Source organism: Balaenoptera borealis, assembly GCF_965194805.1.
Source record: "Balaenoptera borealis genome assembly, chromosome: 15".
Classification (NCBI taxonomy): Eukaryota; Metazoa; Chordata; class Mammalia; order Artiodactyla; family Balaenopteridae; genus Balaenoptera; species Balaenoptera borealis.
The window spans coordinates 77,327,601-77,351,785 of NC_138871.1; positions in this window are offsets into that span (position 1 = coordinate 77,327,601).

A 24,185-nucleotide genomic window follows, 5' to 3' on the forward strand; every position below is an offset into this window, starting at 1 on the left:
AACTTGGTTTTGGCATCTGTTGATTGTCTTTACTTACTCAAGTTGAGATTCTTCTGGTTTTAAGTATGCTGAATGACTTTTGATCGTATCTTGGACATTTTTGGTTTTATGTTATGAGGCTCTAGATTTTATTTAAGTCTGTTTTAGAAAGCCTTGTTTGACATCACACTGCAAGGGGAGTGAGGGTCCCAGGTGATGTGGAAGTCCTAGTTGTCTAAAATGTGTGGACACTGTGGAGCGGGGGTTGGAAGATGAGGAAAGGGCAGCTTGTTCCTCCTTGGGTAGGAGTAGAAATTCAGGTTGCCCACTAGGCCTCTGTTGATACCACCCTGGTTGGGAAGAAAGGGGTCCTTGTTTCTGCTCCCCATGTGGCCTCTGTTGACCCCCACACTGGTGAGGAGTCCTTGTTCCCACAGGATGGTGATGAAAGTCCTGACTCTCCACGAGGCTGGATGGGAAGGGGCACCTCGTTACCTTTTGTTGGGAATAGAAGTTCAAGATTCTCACATGACCTTAACTGACTCAGTGGGGAAGGACCTTGTTATAGCCAGCCGTGGATGAAAATCCTGCTTCCCACTTGGTCTTCTCTGATAGCACACTTGCAGTGGCGATGTGTTTGGTGTGTGGGTCGGGGCTCCACATTACAGCCAGATGAAGGTGAAGGTCTAGGCTCCCCACTCAGCCCTTGCTGATTGGGGTGAGGGTCATGTGTTTTTTTTTCCCATGGTGTCTCTCTAGGGTGGGGAGGTTATTGTCTGAACACTTGTGTCTTGCTGGTTGTTTTCCTCTTCCTTTCTCCAGAGAGAGTTGACTTCGGGGGCTTTATTTTTTGTCTGTTCCCATTGATGTTTATGGATTGTTGGCTTCTTCAGCATCCAGTCTGGGATTCATGAGGCAAAAAGAACAGCAGGGAACTCACTACCGTGATGTTCCTTGGGTTTCAAGGTCCCTAGCCAGTCTGAGTTCTTCTTTCTATCTTTCAGAGTTCTTTTGTTTATTTTATATATAATGCTCAGGGTTTTTAGCAGGAGGCATAGGAGAGACATTTTAACAGGAGTGAAAAGTTTTTTAATAAGAGGAATAGGGGGCTTCCCTGGTGGTGCAGTGGTTAAGAATCTGCCTGCCAATGCAGGGGACACGGGTTCGAGCCCTGGTCCGGGAAGATCCCACACGCCAAGGAGTAACTAAGCCCGTGCACCACAACGACTGAGCCTGCGCTCTAGAGCCCGCGAGCCACAGCTACTGAGCCCACACGCCTAGAGCCCATGCTTCACAACAAGAGAAGCCACCACAATGAGAAGCCCGTGCACCGCAACAAAGAGTAGCTCCCGCTCATCACAACTAGGGAAAGCCCGTGCACAACAATGAAGACCCAACACAGCCAAAAATAAATAAATAAAATAAATAAATTTTAAAAAAAATCTATAAAAGATATATTTTTAAAAAGAAGAATAGGAAAAGTGCTTCTACTCCATGTTGGACTGAAAATAGAACTTCTCCCTTCCAATTTTTGTATATATATATTTTTTCTGTGAATACTTTTGTTATAGCATGACACTGTGTTGTAATGTGTACTACTTTTGGCTTCAGAGGGATTGTCTCTAGTATTTACCAATTGAGCTTTTATGAAGAAGTGGCATCTTTTCCTTTTTTATTGGTACTTTTTTTTAAAGTCAAGAATCACCACTGAATTTTTGTCAAAACTTTCTTGTTTTGGTATCTGTGGAGATAATTAGGAGGATGCATTCATTCCCATTTGACAGGTAAGAGAGCCTAGACTCAAAGAAGTAGAATAACATGCCCTACATCACATAGCCAGGATGTATTAGAGCCAGGATTCTACCCCAGGTCTGCCTGGCTTCAGAGGCCACAGACTTTACAACTTAATGCTTGTGACACAGAAAGGACAGTTGCCAGGTGCCTTTGTTGACACAGTTCAGCCGTTTATAGAGTGGAAGCCTGCGATGCTGTGTGATATTATTAGGCTATGGTTATTTTCTGTCTTGCATTTGCTGAAGTTCAACATATGGCTTTTGTCATGCTGCTCCTGTAGAGCTTGCTTTTAATTTACCTGCTCAGGAAGTCTCAATTTTCACACAGTGTTTGGTTTCCAGTAGAAACCTATTCTGATATCATTTTCTGGCTCGTCTGATTAGCACCTGTCAAAGTCCAGTGGTTTTCCACAGGTCATCTAGTGCAAGTGAGTCAGAAGCTGCGGCCGCTAAATCATAAATTCAGAGTCCACACGGCTCCTGATTCTTTACGACGGCCACCAGGCCATCTTCCTTGCTGAGCATGACAAAACACTGACTACTGAATGGGAAACATATTTCAGAGAGGCTAACACTGAGGTGAAAAATAGATTTGGGACTTTCTGAAGGGGAGATCTTACTTAAAGGCATGGACATTCTATTGGTCTCTGAGGCAGTAAGACAATTTTTTAGGTAGTGCTTCTCCACGGGGGTGCCAGGGCATGCTGAGTTGCTGCAAATGGATTACAGGTGTGTCTGAGGTGTGGAGCCCCTTAATTCTTGGGGGTAGCCACGCAGGTGCTGGGGCCCTCCAGAGCTGTGGCTTAGTTACCTCCAGCTGTGAGCAGCCTCGTCTATGTAACCCTAGGGAGCCATGCAAAAGGTATATTCTATGTGTACCAAGAAGAGAAAAAGGTTGGGGAGCACTGTTTTAGGTGACGTCTACAGAGTCAGGTACCACATTGGGAAGTTGATTAGCGCCAGTTGCCTGACACTATGGTAAGCTCCAGTTAAATTAGGACCAGAGGGCTTTCTTGGGGTACAGCCCTTCTGACCAAGAAGATGAGGAGTGGTGGAGAGTGGGACGAGTCTCTGAGAAGGCATGAGGGGCGTGGATGACATTAACGTGTCTTTGTTCACCAAGTCATGGAATTCTGGAGTGAAGGGGGGCACTCCCTGAAGCCGAGAAAGAGAAGCTCGTGAAAAGTTACGAAGTCCAGTTCATTCAATGGTATTAAAAATCAAGAAATGAAAATACCTTCAAACTGAAAGATAAAGAACCAAAGATTTTCTGTAAGGTCACAATCGACTTTTGTGTCTCTTAGGGACATGAGGGTGCTTGGAGGACATCCTCACCCTTTGAGGTTGATATCAGGTGGACAACAAGGTCCATTTAAGAGTCCTTGCCTCTGTCGTCAGGGATACATTATGTGGCCTTTGGGGCCTTCTCTGCTATCTTCAGTTCTGTTGTGTGTCCTGTTTTCCCTTTTGAGCCCCACTGAAACCCCTTGCTTCACTAGCCATCCCCAGGGCCCTGGAGCCAGTGCCGCTGTGCTGATCTACCCAAGAAGCTGAGAGCAGAGGAGCGTTCGGAAATGAGCTTTTTGAGAAGCCAGTGGAGAAGTAGGTTTGTTGCCTATTGAACTTCTGATACTTCTGATTATTATTGGAACTTCCTGCCTCATATTTGAGTTCCTTGAGGGTAGGTAAAGAGATTTACTTTAATTATGAGAGCACACGTGAGCTGGAGAGAGGCCTGCATGGGACAAGAGCAGGAAGCTGCAGAGGCTTTGGGGATGGCTGACAGTGTGTGTCCAGCTCGGGCCGGAAGCAGCAGGGCGCTGTCAGAGGGGCATGGCCATCTCCAGTTCTTATCTGTTTTTATGGTTGCTGCTCCTACAGCTGTTGTATTATTATTATTATCATAGTATTATTAAATTAGTACCACTTAACTTATGGCTGATTATAAGTAAAGCCTTATGCAGAATGCTTCATATGCATTATCTGACTTAATCTTCACACCAGTCCTGCAGCTTTGGTCTCATTGTCCAGATGAGGAAATTGAGAGTGGAGACAGTGAACAAGAGACACACAGCTCTTAAATGGTAGAGGGAGGACCTAAACCCTGCCTGCCTTCAAGGTTCATGCATTTTTCACCTCCCTGTGCTCCCTTCTTGATTAGGCAAAATTTCCGGGTCCCAGGTTGAAGGGGCAGTGGAGTATTCCGACAGCAGGGGCTAAAACAACAGGAAATCAGGATGTGTGGGGTAGGAGGGATCCTGAAATACTGAAGAAGTGGTGAGAGAGCTCTTAGCTGGGGCTGTGGATTTGGGAGACCTCAGTGTGTGGGTTGAAGCCAGGAGAATGGAGGCGGAGTGTAAAGAATGATAAGAGCAGTGGGTCAAAGAGAAGTTTGAAAAGTATGAAAAGGTAAGGGCTGGGCAGAAGGGGAGGAGTCCAGGGAGGGGGCGGGGTGGGAAAGAGCGGCCAGACTGGTGGGAAGAGAGAGAGGAAGGAGAGGGGGTGGAATGTGTGCGGGCCGTAGAGATGGGAAGAGCTCGGGCATCTTGGCTTTCAGAGCTTGAGCCTCCTGTTCAGTTGGCTGAACTGGCCCTTATGGCAGAAGCTGCTTCGAATGCCAAGGAGCAAAGGCTGCACGAAACAGTCTTACCAGGAGCGGAGAGCAGACCGGATCCCAGAGCCGACCTTCCCTGCTCCCCACAGACAGGTGAACTCCGTCCAGCTTGTGCCAAGTGTAGTTCCTACTGTTTGTTCACTGTCAAAATCCTTTTGCTAAGTCTCTGCAGAGCACCTGGGTGATGCAGATCATCAACACCGTGCGAAGCACCAATCCAAGGCTAATGCTGTTCTTTAGAGCTGCACGTACTTGATCGTGTCCGGGAGGGGCTTCTGCTCCTGCTCATCATCAGCGCCTTTGGAGTCAAAGTCAACCGAACTGTTTGCCTCTATTCTTGTAGTTTGTAAAGCCTGAGGCTTTGGGTTTGGTTAACAGAATGCCTTGAGGAGTGTCAATTCCTTCTGCCATTTTTGACACCTTCAGGATGTCCTCAAGATGTTGTACAGGCAAATCCTCATTTTATTTTGGACTACACTCTGGGATGGTATTGTTATGAGAGGTGTATTGCGAATATTTTCGAATATTTTGGAAATTTTGCCTTCTTTTAAGACATCCTTCCAGCCCTGAGAAGAAGGGTGAAGGGTTCCCTCTGGACATTTTCGCTGTTGCATTCTTGGGAAGGGGACATTCATCCTTACTTAGAAAGCAGTCACACTGCTGGCAAATGTATGGGATTCTGACTGCTTACAAAAAGGGAATCTACTAATAGACTAAGCCAGGCTTAGCAGGTTATCAGTGAGGATTAGGCAATGGAGGTGGGAAACTGGAAGAGACGGAAGTAGGAGGAAGAGAAGGAGGAGAAAGTGGGAGGCAGAACAAAGAGATGGACATTTCATTTCAACAGCCAAAGATTTGCAAACTGGAAACAGTGACCCCAAAGTGCGCATCAGGACTGTTGGCTCACAAGAGAGGTGTGGCAGGACCCTTTCTTCTTTTTCCCAGTCACCTCTGACATTATTTGACTCATCTTTCTGGAAATATTTCTAGCTGTACCTCTGAACCCTGAACGTTTCCCAAGCTCATTGAAATGCACAAATGAAAATTATTCATCTGCTTGGAGATTACACAAAGCTGAGAGTGCTGTCAGAAGTAAATGGATACAGTTACACAATTAGATCCATTCTGAGAAAAGGAAAGCTTTGCTAGTAACATCCCAATGGGCCAAGGGCTGAAGACAGGTAAGGGAAGATGAGTCACTCGTCAGGGTGGAGAGACAGGTGCCCAGAGCAGATGCTTAAAAGGACTCACATCCATCAAGGCAGGTGACCCAGAGCTGGATGCTGGTCACCCAGCTGGTCGCATGGAATCTGCAGAGATGACTCAGAGCGTGTAAAATCAAAAGCAATGGAGAGAGAGCAGACAGAAGAGCGCCAACTCGCTCTCGGACCAGGACTGCGCTGGGTTGCTCAGGGTCAGGGCATTGGATAGTGAGTCAGAATCTTGGGACCTCTCTTCCTGTTTCTGCAAGGATCAAAGAAGTGATCATCTGTCTTACTAAGCCACTTAACAGACTTCTCTTTACAAAAGAGGACTTGTAAATCTTTCTCCAAAGCATGAGTAAACGAATCTGTGTATTTTCCAGGAAAATTACTGCTGGAAGGGAATATATGACTTAAGAGCAGGGCCAGCTTTGCCCCAGGGAGCTCAGTGGTACTCTCTGTGGTTTGCTTGGGGGTGCTCGAAGGGTCTCTATACAAGAATCTTTCTCATTGTGCCAGAAATCCCACTATTGCAGTTCATTCCTATGGGCTAAGCGCTACTGTCTCTAGCCACCCCACTGTCACCTGGAAAAGAGGTGACATCAGAATGGCTGCAGGATACAAATGAGATCTGTTCTGTCCTGGGCAGCGTGAGAGTTCTGGATACTTGGAGGTGAGAGGAGGAAGGTTATGGAAGTGGAAGAAGCATATGGAAAGGAAGAGGGTGGTACTTGGATGCTGCCTTCTAGAAGTCTTCGGAGAATTAAAAGCCCCAAACTTCAAAAGTAACTCCAAATGGTACTTTATGACATGTGGAATAAAAAAAATTGTGGTCACTTTTTTCTTGGAGATATTTCTTCTCTTTTTAGGTTTCTTATTGCATGTCAGCATTTTTGGGTACATAGAATCATGGACTTTCAGAGTTGGTGACAGTATCATGTTCTGGGTTAAGCATGGAGTCAGCAGCCAGAGATGGAAACTCTTGCTTACCATTTCTGTTTGTCTATGATCATATTATTTAACCACTCTGAGCTTCTGATTTCTTTATAAAGTGGGGATGGTGATACCAATTTCTCAGATTTTCCGTGAAGTTCGAATAAAAATACTACATAGTAAAAGGTTTAGCACAGTCCCTGGAAAATTTACCTAGAACCCAACAAAATGCAAGCTCTTCCCTATTGTGCAGGAATCCCCTCTTCGGCTCCCGACTCCCCTGGTCTGTTAGAGAACTAGAGTGACAGTGACAGGGAACTCATTCCTGCCGGAGGCAGCTCTCTTCTTTTCTGGGCAGTTATGAGTGTTGGGAAATTCTTTTTTGAATCAATATCTTCCTTTCTGTACCTTCCACCTGTAAATTGTAGTTTTACCGCTTGGTAAAACTTTCAGTATACCTCTTAGAATTCCCTTATTTCTGCCATGATAATTGTAAGATTTTTTTTTTTGAAGACAGTGATGATGTATTCTTGAGTTTTTAACTTTTCAAGGCTAAAAAGCTCTATTTCTTTTTTTAAAAAAGTTTTTCATTGACATATAGTTGATTTTCAATGTTGTTTCTGGTGTATAGCAAAGTGTTTCAGTTATATATATATATATATGTATATATATTCTTTTTCATATTCTTTTCCATTATAGTTTTTTACAAGATATTGAATGCAGTTCCTTGTGCTATACAGTAGGACCTTGTTGTTTATCTATTTTATATATAGTAGTTTGCATTTTCGAATCCCAAACTCCTAATTGATTTTTATTTTTAATAATTTTTATTTTTATTTATTTATTTATTTTTATTTTTGGCTGTGTTGGGTCTTCGTTTCTGTGCGAGGGCTTTCTCTAGTTGCGGCAAGCGGGGGCCACTCTTCATCGCGGTGCGCGGGCCTCTCACTATCGCGGCCTCTCTTGTTGCGGAGCACAGGCTCCAGACGCACAGGCTCAGTGATTGTGGCTCACGGGCGTAGTTGCTCCGCGGCACGTGGGATCCTCCCAGACCAGGGCTCGAACCCGTGTCCCCTGCACTGGCAGGCAGATTCTCAACCACTGCACCACTAGGGAAGCCCCCGAAACTCCTAATTTATGCCCCCCCTTTCCCCCTTTGGTAACCATAAGTTTTTTTTTCTGTCTGTGAGTCTGTTTCTGTTTTGTAAATAAGTTCATTTGTATCATATTTTACTTTTTAAAATTTTTATTTATTTTAAAAATTTATTTATTTGGCTGCATTGGGTCTTAGCTGCGGCATGTGGGATCTTTTGTTGCGGTGAGCAGGCTCTTCGTTGTGGCTCACGGGCTTCTCTCGAGTTGTGGCTCGGGTGTATCATATTTTAGATTCCACATATAAGTGATAGCATATGATATTTGTCTTTCTCTGTCTGAGTTACTTCATTTAGTATGATAATGTCTAGGGCCATCCATGTTGTTGCAAATAGCATGATTTCATTCTTTTTTATGGCTGAGTAATATTCCAGTGTGTGTGTGTGTGTGTGTGTGTGTGTGTATTATATATATATGTAATATATATAAATATATACCACATTTTCTTTATACATTCATCTGTCCATGGACATTTAGGCTGTTTCCATGTCTTGGCTGTTGTAAATAACGCTGCTATGAACATAGGGGTGCATGTATCTTTTCGAATTGGAGGTATCTCCATATATATGCCCAGGAGTGAGATTGCTGGGTCATATGGTAACTCTATTTTTAGTTTTTTAAGGAACCTCCATACTGTTCTCCATAGTGGCTGCACCAATTTAGATTCCCACCAACAGAGTAGGAGGGTTCCCTTTTCTCCACACCCTCTACAGCATTTATTACTTGCAGAATTTTTAATGATAGCCATTCTGACCAGTGTAAGGTGATACCTCATTGCAGTTTTGATTTGCATTTCTGTAATAATTAGCAAAGTTGAGCATCTTTTCATGTGCCTATTGGCCATCTGTGTGTCTTCTTTGGAGAAATGTCTATTTAGGTCTTCTGCTCGTTTTTTGATTGGGTTGTTTTTTTGTTATTGAGTTGTACGAGCTGTTTGTATGTTTTGGAAATTAAGCCCTTGTCGGTCACATCGTTTGCAAATATTTTCTCCCAGTCCCTAGGTAGTCTTTTCATTTTGTTTATGGTTTTCTTTGCTGTACAAAAGCTTACAAGCTTGATTAGGTCCCATTTGTTTATTTTTGTTTTTATTTCTATTGCTTTGGGAGACTGACTGAAGAAAACATTGCTTCGATTTATGTCAGAGAATGTTTTGCCTATGTTCTCTTCTAGGAGTTTTATGGTTCATGTCTTATACTTAAATCTTTAAGCCATTTTGAGTTTATTTTTGTATATGGTGTGAGGGTGTGTTCTAACTTCATTCATTTACATGCAGCTGTCCAGCTTTCCCAACACCACTTGCTGAAGAGGCTGTCTTTTCTCCATTGTATATTCTTGCCTTCTTTTTTGAAGATTAATTGACCGTACATGTGTGGGTTTATTTCTGGGCTCTCTATTCTGTTGCATTGATCCTTATGTCTGCTTTTGTGCCAGTACCATGCTGTTGTGATTACCATAGCTTTGTAGTGTTGTCTGACGTCTGGGAGGGTTAAAGCTGAACAAAGTCCAGCTTTGTTCTTTTTCCTCAGGATTACTTTGGCAATTCTGGGTCTTTTATGGATCCATATAAATTTTAGGATTGTTGTTCTAGTTCCTTGAAAACTGTCACGGATAATTTCATAGGCATCGCATTAAATCTGTAGATTGCTTCAGGTAGTATGGCCATTTTAACAATATTAATTCTTCCAACCCAAGTAAAAAGCTCTGTTTCTGTTCAGCCTTATTCATCTGACATATTTTGAGCCTCCAACAATCTCTCTTGCCTTCCCTGGACTACACAGGGATTTTTTTTTTTTTTTTAATTTGTAACTTATACCAGTCATAGGTTTGGTATTTGCAACTGTGTACACTTTACAAAGTGTTCATGGATTCAGGGGTTCAGGGTTACTATTTAACCCTGAGGGCCTGTTGTATCAGCACGACACACTGTACTGGAGGGGTTGTGTTAATTACTGTCACTTACCTCCTGAAGCTGCTCTTCCCAGTTTGCTTTGTGGTGGTGGGTCCTCCAGCTGTGGTTGGACATTGCCACCAGTGCTTCTCTTTATCTGGCTAAGGACCACATGAAGAGTTTTTAAAATCTGTAACCCAATGCAAACCGACACTTGTAAAATACAGTAAGGATGAATTCCTGGAAAAATAAATAAAAAACACATAAAATAGAAGCCATAATTTTTTACCATTAAATTCACAGACATAAAATTATATTTCAATAAATGTCATCAAAACAAATATAGCATAGGAGAAAAGTCAATTATGAAAACTATATGTTTATTACAGGTGTGCATTTAGGTGATTAATAGAAAGAATCACTTTTATGCTAGTAAATATTTGCCATTCTGTAGTAGTATAGCAGGTTGTGAGTACAATAGGGAGTTCACGTATTAAATACCTATACATGTAGTCTGAATGGACACCAGGTATAAACATTTTAGTGTGACAAATGAGTTAGTTTCTTGCTTGCTAATTCATCTAAGTAAGGTTGGATTGATACACTTAGGAATGTATCTGTAAGTTGCTTCTATGTTTTGTTTAAATATTGGTCATAGTAGACAAACCAGAGCTAGGTTAGTGGGAACAGAAGTGGTTTTTAAAGCAGTTTCAGCAGATTAATATTTAATTTTTTAACTTTTACTCAAAATGAAACCAGTAATACTGTGTTTGAAAAATTCATTTTCAACTTCTCATCAATAGCCATTTGCAACAATTTTATGCTGAAAGTGATAGATAAATTAAGTAATCTTTAATTGATGAAAACAGTAGATTCTAGATTGTATAGTACTTTCAGGTTGACAAACTAATGCTAAGATATTCACATTGTAACATGGTCCTAGCTGTGCATGACTAGTACCCAGCTCAGGCCACATTTGACTCACCAGGGGAGTTTGACAAGAACTAGTCTCTACCCTGTTCAACTGGATGCGTCCATGCTTGGATGTCACAGCAACGGCGATTACCGTAAATGTTTCTAAATGCTCTCACTGTTTCTGTAAGTACCTCGTCACAGGGCAGTAACAACAGTTGAACAACCAGTCACGGGTTTACCTTGAGCAGCATGGGGTTGCCCTACCTGTCCTACCTGCGGGCAGCCACTCCCATTGTTAGATTGTTCCAGTTGCTAGAAAATCTGTATTCTCAGCCATTGGTTCTAATTCTTTGCTTTTGAAGTACAACAAATAAATTTGCTTCCTGCTGTATATGATAGCCTGCCAGAAATGTCATAGCAGGTGTCGTGTGTAGTTTAAATTTTCTTTTCCTCAGGTAAACCACCTTTCCCTCAACCCACTCTTCATATGACATGGATTCTAGAATCTTCACCTAGTCTCCCTCTGGTTACCCTGCAATCAAAATCCCTTAAACACATATTGAGTACAGTTGACCCTTGAACAATGTGGGGATTAGGTGCGCTGACCCCCGTGCAGTCAGAAATCTCATAGAACTTTTGACTTTCCTAAAACTTACTGATAACATAAACAGTTGATTAACACATATTTTGTATGTTATATGTATGTCTACATATATTTTATGCATTCATGGCATACCTAACTTTTTAATTTTTTCAATATTTCTAGGCTACACAGTTGATCTGCAAATTTTTTCAAATTGTCACAATCTCAAAAAAATATATCTATTGAAAAAAATCCACATATAGGTGGACCTGTGTAGTTCGTACCCATGTTGTTCAAGGGTCAAGTGTATTTATTTATACTAAATACTCAAATGGATATAGTGTTTTCTTTTCTGAATGAGAAGACTTTGATGGATGATATAAATGGAGTTAGGTTCTAGTAGAAACAACTTTATCACCTGCCCCCCGCACCGTCCCAATCTCTCTATCTGTCTCTGTCTGCCTTCATCTCTCTCTCTCTCTCTCTCTCTCTCTCTCTCTCTCTCTCTGTTTTCCAGCGCTTACAAATGTTTCTGATTTTTAAAAAGGACAGACTAACCATACTTGCTCAAACTGTGAACTGGAGGACAGTGTTGTCAGTATGAAAGATGCCCTGCTTTTCTTGAGGCTTCTTCCTCTACTTTATTCAGGTGGGTCTTCTTACAGTTACTTCACATTTCACACACACTCCTACCATCGGGCTGCGAGATATGCTGTTTACTCTTCATTCATTCATTCAGCAGATACTTCTTGATATGTATTTGATACATAGATGTAGCTCCTGCTTTCACAGGGTTTCCATTTAAGTAGGTAAGACAGACTGACTGATCAGAGGACAAGGAGGAGTTTCCAGGTGAAGAATATGTGAAAGTGTGGGCGTGTGTGGCAGGAAATCATCCCCAGCAAATGCAGCAGCCTGTAGGGGGGCTCTTGCAGAAATGTCATTCAGGAAGCACTCCTTCTGGACGTCTGCTGCGTGACTCAATTTCCAGCTAGTGAGCGAACCCCCGGCTGTGAGCGTGCAGCCGTACCCATATCCATCCTCTTCACCCCTGACCCCCAGCACGGAGAAGAGGGCCCAACACAGAGCTGGCTCTTACCTCATACTTGCTGACAGAATGAACGAGTGGATAAACTTCCATTGTTAATGCATCTGTTGCTGTACTTTAACTCCCAAGTCGTGGAATTCTAACAAAGACAATGAAAATGAATTGTGCTGCTTCAGAAGCACTTATATGTCCTCACATATATCACTTCATGCACTTTTATTCTCAGATTACCAATAGGAAACCAAGCGACCAGAAATCGTAATGGAACCAGCCCAGGGTCACACAGAGAGTGAAAATCCATCTGGACATAGAATCCAGACCTCCTGACACGCAGACTGCCTTATGATTCTGAAATAAAACTTGAGGTCAACTTTTTCGGTTTTTATCACAGACACAACTATCATTATTATAGTAGTTTGCCCAATAATACCATCCATTTGTTAGCTGTATATTTACAAAAGATTTTATTTATTTATTTATTTATTTATTTATTTTTGGCTTTGTTGGGTCTTCGTTTCTGTGCGTGGGCTTTCTCTAGTTGTGGCAAGTGGGGGCCACTCTTCATCGCGGTGCGCAGGCCTCTCACTGTCGCGGCCTCTCTTGTTGCGGAGCACAAGCTCCAGACGTGCAGGCTCAGTAGTTGTGGCTCACGGGCCCAGTTGCTCCGTGGCATGTGGGATCTTCCCAGACCAGGGCTCGAACCCGTGTCCCCTGCATTGGCAGGCAGATTCTCAACCACTGCGCCACCAGGGAAGCCCAAGATTTCTTTTAATACAACTTCTACTGCTTTTGACATCAAAACAAAGCAAAAATCACAGGAAGGTTTCTTTTCTCTTCTTTTAATCTTTTTAAAAATATAAGCTATTATTTGAGAAGAACAAAAGAACTGGCGAGCCCTAGAGGTTGACCATCTGGGAAGGATCACTGGCGCTTTCTCCCAGGCAGGATTGGGCTAGTTTGGGTCTGTCACTCAGGGACTGATCTTTCCGTGGAGGGGTGGGCAGTGTTGCATCTGTGAAGTTATTTCAAACAGCAGCAGAGGCATGGTCTCAGTGTGGGTTGGTTCTGCTCTGAAATCAGAGCCTGCAACGAGGATTTGCAGGGTAGTTGATTTGGATGGTCATTCTAGGAAATAGGAGTGAGGACCGGGCGGAGTGAGGGCAGAGGGAAAACCAACACAAGGCTCCATTATCGAGGGCACCACTGAGGGCAGCTGGAACCTGGTGATAAGGAGTGCTCTCCTGACTGCCCCAAGGACTGGCCTGGAGAGGATCATGGGCCCCTCTTGTTCATTGCTTGAGGTCCCCCTGGTCAGGAACTTGCCGAATTTTGCCTGCACAGGCGTGCTTGTCTCCTGGGCTCCTGAGGGATGCAGGGCAAAGAAGTGCCAGGGCAGAAAGTAAACGAACTGTGGTAGGAGCTGGAGGCAGCAGCGGTCAGCATGAGGTGAGTGAGCAGGCACAGAGCAGTCTGCAATAGCCCAAAAGATGTGAGCCAGGAGCTCCAAGGGCAAAGGGCACCACCTCCTAGGAAGCAGGACTCCTGCTGTGCCGAGTGAAGGCACTGGGAGGGAGCCTTCTCACATCTTTCACCAAGGAAAACGCTGCCAACTGGGAGAAGAAACGAGGGCTGGCAGGTCCCCCAGAGGGCATCACCTTCCCACATTCAGGAGAAAGACCAAGGCTGGAGGCACCTGGAGCAAAGGCAAAGCTTCTGTGCTCTACGGCAGCGTCTCCTGGTAACCCAGAAGGACACACAACGCTGGTGAGACCCACATTACAGCCGGTGGAGTCCATTCCTTTTGACCTTTTACTTTGTATCTGAGACTCGTCTCTTTGCCAAGGCCAAGGACCAGGCCATCTGCCTGTCTGTATCCCTGCGGCTTGATCAGCACAGGGCTGGGCATGCCAAGTGCCCTCAGGGAGATCTGCCACAGTAGCGCTCTGGCAGCCTTGTTGCCTGCTCCCTTGTCATATGGTGAGGGTGAGGGGCACAGGGCACTTGGTGGCAGTGGTGACCGTTGTTGCTCCTCAGATTTGCTCATGGCCTAGGGGCTAAGGCCTTCTGTCTTGGAGAGACCAGAACTGGGAATGTAGAAAGAGTCATGGCTCCCACTCTCCATGTTGCCCTTTGATTTTATTATAGGTCTTCCCTCAAAAAAGGCTCCTTGCTGTTCTTGTACTACCATCTTTCAAGGCCCTGTTCCAGTCCCTCTTATCTAGGAAGTTGCCTCTGATTAGAACAGGTACCATAGGTACCACTCTTTTCTCTCGGCTCCTACTGTGTTTAAAGCCAGATCCTCATACCTAACAGTAGGTGGGTGAGTTCTAAATGCACAGTTGCTGAGCGGGTGATTGGGCTTCTCTTCTGTGTAAGCACAGCTTACCAGGGACTGCACTCACTGGCCGTCATTCGTCTAGACTCTGTGGGAAGGCACGTCTGGGAAGAGTGGCTGACTTGGGGACTAAAGCTGCACATGCACCCCAGGCTGCAAGCTCATCTCTACATCACATGAGCCTAATGTTTGTTTTGGAGGTTACAGAATTAATGGATGAAATACATACAGCAGATGCTACCTATTAAAGAAGAATTTCATGTAGCAGGCCATGAAAATTTTGTTTGCAAAATAAGACCTCATTAGTTTGGCTTATGCTAGGATACAATGAATTAAAGTGACAGGGTAATTAATAAAGATCATTTGGGTCTCTTTGCTGGTTTCACTTCTATTTGTATTAGTTGTTGGGATTTTTTTTGGCCAGCGTCTCCAATTTGAAACCAAGTCTGAAAGCTTTTCCTCAGTATTCACCTGCCCAATGAGATGATGCTGACAAAGTCATTTTTTCCTGTCGGATCCATGGTCTTTCTTCTTTTGGCTGCAGAAATCTAGGCTTTGCCTCTCTCCCTGTTGTCTGATGAGTGTTTTGGAGGCATCTCTTCTCCCGCTCTGCCCTCCATTCATCATTCTGACCATCTGACAAACATCTTTGAGCACCTATGATGTGCCAGGTCCTGTTCTCAGTTTTAGAGAATCAAAGTGAAAGACATGGTGCTGCCCTTGAGCCGACAGCCTAGCGGGGAGGCAGAGAACAGTGTCCTAAGTGCTGTAAAGCACCGTATTAGCAGGCAGAGAAGTGTGTAAATTAGCCTGGGGGCAGTGAGAAGAGATTTAACTGAGTTTTGCAGGCAAATAGGAAAGTTACAGTGAGTGGAAACTGCTAATGGATTTAAGAGGAGAATCACATGATCAGATCTTCATGAAAGGTTCTGCTCGAACCACCGTGGAAGATGGGTTGAAGGGGGACAGGCCAGGAGCCTAGAGGATGTCATATAATCTAGCAAGAGAAGTGCGGGGTCTGAACTAAGAGCCAGTGATGAAAAATGTCAAGAGATAGGAATAAGGTAGACTTTGGAAGATTGAAGACTAGGGGCTGGAGGTGGGTGATAGAGAGTGAACAGGAGGAGACGGGTGACACTGGATTTTCTGGCTCGGTGCCTGTGTGGATGGTGATGGTATTTCCCAGAACAGGAATAGGGAGCACCAGAAGAGATGCAGATTTGGGGATAGGAGAACGGGGGAAATAACAGAGCTAACATTTCTTTAGCACTTACGGAACCACAGGCCTAACACTGAATCTTATGACTCCATAAAGTAAGTACAGTTATCCCCATTTTACAGATGGAGAAACTGAGGCTCAGAGAAGTTAAGTAACTTTACCAGGGTTACATAGTAAGTGGCAGAGTAGTTTGTCTCCTGGGCTGATACTCTCCCTCCTTAGAGGTGATGGGTTCATTTTGGTCTGTGCATCAACCAAGTGTCCAGTAGGCAATTACATGTTGGTGTCGTCCTTAAAATGATAAAGACGCTTTTCAGTCGGACCATTTGTTGCAAGTAAAAGGTGAAGCTGATGAAGAGGCTCTTCAAAGACCTCAGCCACACATTTTGGCTATTGGCTTTCTACAACCTGATTTATGAAGTGTCTCCTTCGCTCTTCGATGTCCTGTGCCCCCTGCTTCACTTCCATCCGACCAGATACGTATTTACTGGAGATCTACTAGGTGCTCGGTGCTCTGCTGTGTACTATATCAATGATAAACAAGACAGGCATAATCTCTTCATCTCAGAGTTTACAGCATGTACTTCTGTCAAGAATTGGGTTTGGAAGGAAGCTGGTATCAGCTGTTTCTCCCTGGGTGACAGTATCGGCCTCCGCAGCTCCCTTTTTAAGGTTTAGCTTTCACTGTGAGATAAAGGACTTTAGTTCCTGGTGGTAGGATTGTAACAGGAAGAGAGGGACTAAGAGAGAGGGTGAGGGAGCTGACAGGCAGAAAGCGTCTTCCAAAGACCTGAAATTTCACGGAGCTCCTGGGAGCCAGCTCCTCCAGCAGGTGACACAAGCCCTGCTTCTCAGGGCCTTCCCCATGCCCTTCCCTGCCTGGATTTTGCCTCTCTCCAGCCCTCTTTGTTGTTGGCAGCTGCTGAAATGTGCACAGCTCCGTGGCTCTTCCTGACCTTCTCTTCCTCGGTTCAATCCCAAGTCTTCGACCAAACATCTGGCCTCACCAGACTAGGCCTGTAGTGTTGAAAGTCAGGGGAGAAGAAAATAGGCCAGAAATCATGAAATGCTTCCTGACGGCATGAGTCTTCAGGGGGAGCGTGGCTCTTCCCGAGGACTCCTAGCCGGCAGGTAGATCAAACACAATGAGGAGGATTGGACAGAACAATCCAACTGTCAGGAGGATAAATCAGGTGATCTCTTGGATGCTTTCCATCTCTGATGTCGAAGATTCCTTGACCTCTCTGGCCTTTCAGAGTTTGTCAAACATGAGCAGCTGCTTCCGAGGGGGATAGAGAGCTTATTCCAACCTCGGTTGGCTGTGCTGAAGGCCTGCATTTTCTTAGGCGGCGGGCTGGGGTCTGTCCTCTGGTCTCCATGTGCGGTTTACGAGAAAACTCTGACATCTTACCCACAGACTTCAGAACTCCTCCGCACTTCTCTCGAAGCTTCTCCTTTTTTTTTTTTTTTTTAAAAACATCTTTATTGGAGTATAATTGCTTTACAATGTTGCGTTAGTTTCTGCTGTATAACAAAGTGAATCAGCTATATGCATACGTATATCCCCATATCCTCTCCCTCTTGCGTCTCCCTCCCACCCTCCCTATCCCACCCCTCTGGGTGGTCGCAAAGCACCCAGTTGATCTCCCTGTGCCATGCAGCTGCTTCCCACTAGCTATCTATTTGACATTTGGTAGTGTATATATGTCAATGCTACTCTCTCACTTCGTCCCAGCTCACCCTTCCCCCTCCCCGTGTCCTCAAGTCCATTCTCTACATCTGTGTCTTTATTCCTGTCCTGCCCCTAGGTTCATGAGAACCATTTTTTTTTTTTTAGATTCCATATATACCTGTTAGCATACGGTTATTTGTTTTTCTCTTTCTGACTTACTTCACTCTGTATAACAGATTCTGGGTCCATCCATCTCACTACAAATAAGTCAGTTTCGTTTCTTTTTATGGCTGAGTAATATTCCATTGTATATATGTGCCACATCTTCTTTATCCATTCATCTGTCAGTGGACACTTAGGTTGCTTCCATGTCCTGGCTACTGTAAATAGAGCTGCAATGAACATTGTGGTACATACTCTTTTTGAATTATGGTTTTCTCAGGGATATGCCCAGTAGTGGGATTGCTGGGTCGTATGGTAGTTCTGTTTTTAGTTTTTTAAGGAACCTCCATACTGTTCTCCATAGTGGCTGTATCAATTTACATTCCCACCAACAGTGCAAGAGGGTTCGCTTTTCTCCACACCCTCTCCAGCATTTATTGTTTGTAGATATTTTGTTGATGGCCATTCTGACCGGTGTGAGGTGATACCTCATTGTAGTTTTGATTTGCATTTCTCTAATGATTAGTGATGTTGAGCATCCTTTCATGTGTTTGTTGGCCATCTGTATATCTTCTTTGGAGAAATGTCTATTTAGGTCTTCTGCCCATTTTCGAATTGGATTGTTTGTTTTTTTGATATTGAGCTGCATGAGCTGCTTGTAAATTTTGGAGATGAATCCTTTGTCAGTTACTTCATTTGCAAATATTTTCTCCCATTCTGAGGGTTCTCTTTTTGTCTTTTTTTATGGTTTCCTTTGCTGTGAAAAAGTTTTTAAGTTTCATTAGGTCCCATTTGTTTATTTTTATTTCTATTACTCTAGGAGGTGGGTCAAAAAGGATCTTGCTGTGATTTATATCATAGAGTGTTCTGCCTATGTTTTCCTCTAAGAGTTTTATAGTACCTGGCCTTACATTTAGGCCTTTAATCCATTTTGAGCTTACTTTTGTGTATGGTGTTAGGAAGTAAGTGTTCTAATTTCATTCTTTTACATGTAACTGTCCAGTTTTCCCAGCACCACTTATTGAAGAGGCTGTCTTTTCTCCATTATATACTCTTGCCTCCTTTATCAAAGATAAGGTGACCATATGTGCATGGGTTTATCTCTGGGCTTTCTATCCTGTTGCATTGATCTATATTTCTGTTTTTGTGCCAGTACCATACTGCCTTGATTATTGTAGCTTTGTAGTATAGTCTGAAGTCAGGGAGCCTGATTCCTCCAGCTCCATTTTTCTTTCTCAAGATTGTTTTGGCTATTTGGGATCTTTTCTGTTTCCATACAAATTTTGAAATTTTTTGTTCTAGTTCTGTGAAAAATGCCATTGGTATTTTGATAGGGCTCGCATTGAATGTGTAGATTGCTTTGGGTAGTATACTCATTTTCACAATGTTGATTCTTCCAATCTAAGAACATTGTATATCTCTCCATCTGTTTGTATCATCTTTAATTTCTTTCATCAGTGTCTTATAGTTTTCTGCATACAGGTCTTTTGTCTCCTTAGGTAGTTTTATTCCTAGGTATTTTATTCTTTTTGTTGCAATGGTAAGTGTGACTGTTTCCTTAATTTCTCTTTCAGATGTTTCATCATTAGTATGTAAGGTGCAAGAGATTTCTGTGCATTAATTTTGTATCCTACTACTTTACCAAATTCATTGATTAGCTCTAGTAGTTTTCTGGTGGCATCTTTAGGATTCTCTATGTATAGTATCATGTCATCTGCAAACAGTGACAGTTTTACTTCTTCTTTTCCAATTTGTATTCCTTTTATTTCTGTTTCTTCTTTGATTGCTGTGGCTAAAACTTCCAAAACTATGTTGAATAATAGTGGTGAGAGTGGACAACCTTGTCTTGTTCCTGATCTTAGAGGAAATGGTTTCAGTTTTTCACCATTGAGAACAATGTTGGCTGTGGGTTTGTAATATATGGCCTTTATTATGTTGAAGTAGGTTCCCTCTGTGCCTGCTTTCTGGAGAGTTTTTATCATAAATGAGTGTTGAATTTTGTCAAAAGCTTTTTCTCCATCTATTGAGATTATCATATGGTTTTTATCCTTCAGTTTGTTAATATGGTGTATCACAGTGATTGATTTGTGTATATTGAAGAATCCTTGCATTCCTGGGATAAACCCCACTTGATCATGGTGTATGATCCTTTTAATGTGCTGTTGGATTCTTTTTGCTAGTATTTTGTTGAGGATTTTTGCATCTATGTTCATCAGAGATATTGGCCTGTAGTTTTCTTTTTTTGTGACATCTTTGTCTGGTTTTGGTATCAGGGTGATGGTGGCCTTGTAGAATGAGTTTGGGAGTGTTCCTCCCTCTGCAATATTTTGGAAGAGTTTGAGAAGGATAGGTGTTAACTCTCCTCTAAATGTTTGATAGAATTCACCTGTGAAGCCATATGGTCCTGGACTTTTGTTTGTTGGAAGATTTTTAATGACAGTTTCAATTTCAATGCTTGTGATTCATCTGTTCATATTTTCTATTTCTTCTGGTTCATTCTTGGAAGGTTGTGCTTTTTGAAGAATTTGTCCATTTCTTCCAGGTTTTCCATTTTATTGGCATATAGTTGCTTGTAGTCATCTCTCCTGATCCTTTGAATATCTGGAGTGTCAGTTGTTACTTCTCCTTTTTTATTTCTAATTCTGTTGATTTGAGTCTGCTTCCTTTTTTTCTTGATGAGTCTGGCTAATGGTTTATCAATTTTGTTTATCTTCTCAAAGAACCAGCTTTTAATTTTACTGATCTTTGCTCTTGTGTCCTTCATTTCTTTTTCATTTATTTCTGATCTGATCTTTATGATTTCTTTCCTTCTGCTAACTTTGGGGTTTTTTTGGTTCTTCTTTCTCTAATTGCTTTAGGTGTAAGGTTAGGTTTTTTATTTGAGATGTTTCTTGTTTCTTGAGGTAGGGTTGTATTGCTTATACAATATAGGGTTGTATAAACTTTCCTCTTAGAACTGCTTTTGCTGCATCCCATAGGTTTTGGGTTGTCGTGTTTTCATCGTCATTTGTTTCTAGGTATTTTTTGATTTCCTCTTTGATTTCTTCAGTGATCTCTTTGTTATTTAGTAGCATATTGTTTAGCCTCCAAGTGTTTGTATTTTTTATAGTTTTTTTCCTGTAATTGATATCTAGTCTCAAAGCCTTGTGGTCAGAAAAGATACTTGATACGATTTCAATTTTCTTAAATTTACCAAGGCTTGATTTGTGACCCAAGATATGGTCTATCCTGGAGAATGTTCCATGAGCACTTGAGAAGATAGTGTATTCTGTTGCTTTTGGATGGAATGTCCTATAAATATCAATGAAGTTCATCTTGTTTAATGTGTCATTTAAAGCTTGTGTTTCCTTATTTATTTTCATTTTGGATGATCCATCCATTGGTGAAAGTGGGGTGTTAAACTCCCCTACTATTATTGTGTTACTGTCGATTTCCCCTTTTATGGCTGTTAGCATTTGCCTTATGTATTGAGGTGCTCCTGTGTTGGGTGCATAAATGTTTACAATTGTTATATCTTCTTCTTGGATTGATCTCTTGATCATTATGTAGTGTCCTTCTTTGTCTCTTGTAATAGTCTTTAGTCTATTTTGTCTGATATGAAAATTGCTACTCCAGCTTTCTTTTGATTTCCATTTGCATGGAATATCTTTTTCCATCCCCTCACTTTCAGTCTGTATGTGTCCCTAGGTCTGAAGTGGGTCTCTTGTAGACAGCATATGTACGGGTCTTGTTTTTGTATCCATTCAGCCAGTCTATGTCTTTTGGTTGGAGCATTTAATCCATTTACATTCAATGTAATTATCAATATGTATGTTCCTATTACCATTTTCTGAATTGTTTTGGGTTTGTTTTTGTAGGTCCTTTTCTTCTCTTGTGTTTCCTGCCTAGAGAAGTTCCTTTAGCATTTGTTGTAAAGCTGGTTTGTTGGTGCTGAATTCTCTTATCTTTTGCTTATCTGTAAAGGTTTTAATTTCTCCATGGAATCTGAATGAGATCCTTGCTGGGTAGAGTAATCTTGGTTGTAGGTTTTTCCCTTTCATCCCTTTAAATATGTCCTGCCACTCCCTTCTGGCTTGCAGAGTTTCTGCTGAAAAATTAGCTGTTAACCTTATGGGGATTCCCTTGTATGTTATTTGTTGCTTTTCCCTTGCTGCTTTTAATACTTTTTCTTTGTATTTAATTTTTGATAGTTTGATTAATATGGGTCTCGGCGTGTTTCTCTTTGGGTTTATCCTGTATGGTACTCTCTGTGTTTCCTGGACTTGATTGACCGTTTTCTTTCCCATGTTAGGGAAGTTTTCAACTATAATCTCTTCAAATATTTTCTCAGACCCTTTCTTTTTCTCTTCTTCTTCTGGGACCCCTGTAATTCGAATATTGGTGTGTTTAATGTTATCCCAGAGGTCTCTGAGACTGTCCTCAACTCTTCATTCTTTTTTCTTTATTCTGCTCCCTGGTAGTTATTTCCACCATTTTATCTTCCAGCTCACTTATCCGTTCTTCTGCCTCAGTTATTCTGTTACTGATTCCTTCTAGAATATTTTTAATTTCAGTAATTGTGTTGTTCATCACTGTTTGTTTGCTCTTTAGTTCTTCTAGATCCTTGTTAAATGTTTCTTGTATTTTCTCCATTCTGTTTCCAAGATTTTGGATCATGTTTACTATCATTACTCTGAATTCTTTTTCAGGTAGGTTGCCTATTTCACCTTCATTTATTTGGTCTTGTAGGTTTTTACCTTGCTCCTTCGTCTGTAACATAATTTTTTGTCATTTCATTTGTTTTATTTTGATGGGTTGTGCTGTATTCTTGTCTTACTGCTTGTTTGGCCTGAAATGTCCAGCACTGGAGTTTGCAGGCAGTTGGATAGAGCTGGGTCTTGGTGCTGAGATGAGGACCTCCTGGAGGCCTCACTCGGATTGATATTCCCTGGAGTCTGAGGTTCTCTGTCAATCCAGCGGTTTGGACTCGGAGCTCCCATGACAGGAGCTCGGGCCCAACCTCCGGCCTGGGAGTCAAGATCCTGCAAGCTTTGTGGTGTGGTTAAAAAAAAAAAAAAAAAAAAGGAAGAAAGAAAGAAAAAAAGGAGCAGTACAATATCAAAGAATAAAAGACAAAATAAAATTAGAAAGATAAAAAAATATATTAGGAAAAATAAGACTATAATTGAAACAACTGCAACAAGGTAAAATAAAACCCCAACAGAAAAAAGAAAAAAAAAAAAAAAGAAGGTGGGGAACAAGCCAAAGGGAGAGATCACTGGTCGCTCTGGGTTCCTCCCATCCCCTTAGGTGTCTGTGGTCCCCCACCAGTGCCTGCCAGGTGCCCTAGTTGTGAGGAGATACGAATTCCACGTCCTCTTAGTATGCCATCTTGACTCCGCCCCCCTTGAAGCTTCTCTTTTTAAAGACACACAGAAGCTCTCTCTGTACCCCCCCTCCATAAGGCGTGTGGGTGAAGTTTTTTGCCACTTAAGTCTTGCTTCCCATCCAGGTTGGTGTGGTCTGTCACTGCTTTTGATCTTCCTACTCAAGGCATAGTCTCTCCACGATGAAATTTCATGACCTCTCACTCTGGTATCCTGAACAAGTCCACGTCTCAGGACATGGCCTGCTAACCATTCAACCAACAAATGCATCAGTGCCATTACACGATCCCTCCACGCCACGGTGTCTAATTTAACATACTTCCTCTGCAGGGACCATCCAAGAGAAATATTTCTCGTGTGAAATTATTTTTGGAGATGCTCCAAATCAACACGTCCCTTCTCTACCCTTGAGAGGTTGGAGGGCTGTGGATTTGCCAAAGTTAATAATATTAATCTGTCTGTCATATTAGAAAGTCATTGTGCTGGAGAGTAAAGGGAGTGTTTCACTCCAGGCTGGATCCTGTGTGGCATTGCTTTCTTCTCTGCTGTGTCCATCCTGTGGAGTGCTCTGGGGGGCACCACTGGATCCCAGATCACCCCTTTCCTAAGATTTTAAATCACAGAGTGCCATACAGTCATAACCAGCTGTGAGACTCTGGTGTTTCTCAGTGCCTCTAGCCTTATGGCTTTTCTGGCTAAAGTCCTCAGTCCTTCCAGGCTTGCAGTTTTACAAAGAAGACAAAGAAGCCTCGGGATATGGTTTTTAGGAGATCAGTTCCTGCAGCAGGTGCTTGGGATCTTTGCCTTTTGTTCATTCATGACCCAATAACCAAAAGTTAAACTGTTAGCCCAGGAGAAAGAGGGAGTAACAATATTTTTTGAGCATTTACAAGTACTTCTGTATAACAAGCATTGTCTTATTTAACTCTGCTAACAACCACACAAGGTAGGGATCATTTTTATCTGTGTTTTACAAATGTGGAAACTGAGGCACAGATAGGCATAGTACCTTATTCAAGATCACATAGCTAATATGTGGTGAAGTCAGTGTTTGAACCCACACCTTCTATCTTTCTAAATATAGTGAGCATTCATTCAAGTTTGGGCTTTATTAGCGTTTAGCACAGATACCAGCACCTCACACAGTGTCACACAGTAGGGATTTAGAAAAGACTTGCTGAATTGAATGAAGCCTGGAAAGAGATGTCAAATTTAAGATCCTTTTTAAACACATGTATAACAGCTTATTAAATATGAGGCCATCTCCATTCAAAGCTGGGTGATGCAATTTTTAAGAATTATTTTAGAGTTGTTACTGAGATCA